We start from the raw sequence: 3,059 nt of genomic DNA on the forward strand, positions 1-3,059 counted from the left end.
CAATCAACCTACTTTTATGTCCATGAAAAGGTTTTTATTTTCATATCCCAAAGTTTGCAATTAATGATTTTATTATTATGGTGAAAGAAAGAGGAGTGAAAATCATTTGACCATCAACCTCAGGGTAAGGGCTTTGGTTTGCCCTTTGTATGAGTCTGTGATACATACAAATCTAAGTCTTTGATTACGATGGAATTGAATTGAAATGGCTCTTCCCATAAGTAGCCTGAGGGGGTCTCTGAAAATGGTTTGCTATTCACCTGACCCAGAAAACCCTACAAAATCATGCAAATCAAGAGGTTCAAATCTTCCTGTTCACTTTAAGAACACACGAGAAACTGCCCAGGCCATCAAGGGTATGCACATCCCAAAAGCCACCAAATGCCTGAAGGATATCACTTTGCAGAAGCCATGTGCACCATTCTGTTGCAACAATGGTGGAATCAGTAGATGTTCCCTGACCAAAGAATGGCACTGGACACAAGGTTGGCAGCCCAAACAGGGTGCTGAATTTTTACTGTACGTGTTTACAAATGCAGAGAGTAATGCTAAACTTAAGGGTTTATATCTAGATTCTCTGGTCACGGAACACGTCCAGGTGAGCAAAGCCTCCAAGATGCAAGGTAGAACTTTCAGAGCTCATGGTCTTCATAACCCGCACATGACTTTCTCTGCCACGTGGAGATGATCCTTACTGAAGAAGAACAGTAAAGGTCTTCCTAAACCAGAAGAGGGGGTTGCACAGAAGGAAAACACATCCCAGAAGAAACCGAAGAAAGAGAAACTTAAGGCCCAGGAGTAAACTGTGCATAAAATAAATGCAAAAAAAAAAAAAAAAGAGTAAAAAGAAGAAGGAGGATGAGGGGGAGGAGGAGGAGGTAGGGGCGGGAGGAGGGCAAGGAAGAGGAAGAAGAAGAAGGTGAATTGAAGTGGCACCTAACCTAAATGCTCAGCTTTCAATGAAGAGAGGCGGGTTACTATGGGAACATGAAGTAGAATGAGTTCTGTCATCTTCAGCACCTGTTCCAGAGATGACAAATCTGACAGTTTCCACTGGTCTACAGACAAGCTCTGTAAGGTAAAAAGGTGTAAGGCTATTCACCCTTCTCCCATCCATTCTCTACCCTTCTCTTCTCTTCTCTGTGCCTGGATGTCTGACCCTTGCTGACCAGAGCTCCCTGCAGCTGCTGCTTGTCATTTTTTTTCAATGGGAGCCACTGGTTGCACAGGTCTTAAACCCAGGCGATAGGGGCTAGCCTTGCACCCGCTATTCTAGAAAGCATTGCATAGCACAGACACATGCAAAAAATACATACACATTAAAGGACACAGGGGCATCTCTGTCGGTTGGGATAGAGCACTACCAATAGTGCCAACGATCTTGGAGTGCGGAAGAATTCAGTGGCAGAGTTTAGATAAAAGAGTTGTGAATTAGCTTGTTAAACCATTCTCCTCTACAGGGAGGCAACTGGCTTTAGAAGATTGAAGTATTGAATTCTAATAATGCTCAGTATCCATTTCTTGTTACTCTTTGGATGCTCCAGTTCTTGCTCCAGAAGTACTCACTATGTGGTATGGCATTTACAACAGTTTTATGTGATGGCTAAGGAATATTATATGTTGTGTGTATGTAGTCTAGATGTCACTTGAGCTCAGCATGATACCAATTCTTTGCATTTGGAAACAGGTGGACATCAAATACTACAACTGTAAATAGATCTATATTTTAAAAATATTTTAAAGGTTTTTAAATTTTAAGAAGTAAATACAAACTTGAGTTTCACATAGTTTGATTTGAAATTAATTAATAATTTGCTTTTTTAAACAATTTAATAAATTTTGGATTTTCTAGAACAAAAAGCTTTTGAAGCAAAATATGAAAGGTAACAAAATTTACATTTACTTTGCAAGTTTTATGACAATTTATTTAAATATTGAACTCTTCAAGTACAATTATGTTTTACTTTTAGTCCTTCAATCATAATAAAACATAAATTATGTGAAATCTGCATTACAAAATAGTGCTTTTACTAAAATTGAGACAAAAATTTATTTTGTGGAATATATGAATGGAATATTTATGGGATAAATTTATTATTACCCATCCAAATCTTGCTGGCCTTAGGACAAAACCAATCATATGAAATAATAATTTAATTAATATTTTGTTTACTTTCAATTATATAAAAGCGTCAGGGCACCTGGGTGGTTCAGTCATTAAGCGTCTGCCTTCAGCTCAGGTCATGATCCCAGGGTCCTGGAATGGAGCCCCGAATCAGGCTCCCTGCTCAGCAGGAAGCCTGTTTCTCTCTCTCCCACTCCCCCTACTTGTGTTCCCTCTCACACTGTGTCTCTGTCAAATAAATAAATAAAATTAAAAAAAAAAAAAAAGCCTCAGGGGCCCCTTCATGGCTCAGTGTGTTAAGCCTCTGCCTTCAGCTAAGGTCATGATCTCAGGGTCCTGGGATTGAGCCCGGCATCGGGCTCTCTGCTCAGAAGGGAGCCTGCTTCCTCCTCTCTCTCTCTCTCTGCCTGCCTCTCTGCCTACTTGTGATCTCTGTCAAATAAATAAATAAAATCTTAAAAAAAAAAAAAGCCTCAGAATTTCACTGAGGCTTTTATATATTTATGTATACCTACATATATTACATACTTACATATTTATATTACATATGTGTATGTTTGCATGTATTTACATATTAAATATTTACATATGTTTCAATCTTGTGGTAATAAAAGTATATTTGTTGCTTGAGGGCAGGGGTTTGCACACTTCTTCATTAAGAGCCAGATAGTTATTTGAGGCATTGTGGACCAGACAGTTCCTGTTACAACTTCTTGACTTTGAGCTGAGTGGGTGAAAGCAGCCAGGGACCATACACATGAATGGGCCCAGCAGTGTTCCAACAAAACTTAACTTACAAAAATAAGCAGTGGGCTCCATTTGGCCTGCAGGTTATTTACTGACCTATGTTTCAGGTGAAATGGACTCTGAAATGGAGGTATGTGTGCAGAAGGCTAATTGAGGGTACCATCAGGGGACACATGAACACCTCGCT

The 3,059-nt window shown here is 39.4% G+C and overlaps 1 pseudogene; it reads left to right on the plus strand.

Moving 5' to 3' along the window:
* The first annotated feature begins 244 nt into the window (after positions 1-244).
* Positions 245-802, plus strand: LOC131807895 (large ribosomal subunit protein uL22-like; annotated as a pseudogene).
* Positions 803-3,059: the final 2,257 nt, after the last annotated feature.

Source organism: Mustela lutreola, chromosome 9, assembly GCF_030435805.1.
Source record: "Mustela lutreola isolate mMusLut2 chromosome 9, mMusLut2.pri, whole genome shotgun sequence".
NCBI classification, from domain to species: domain Eukaryota; kingdom Metazoa; phylum Chordata; class Mammalia; order Carnivora; family Mustelidae; genus Mustela; species Mustela lutreola.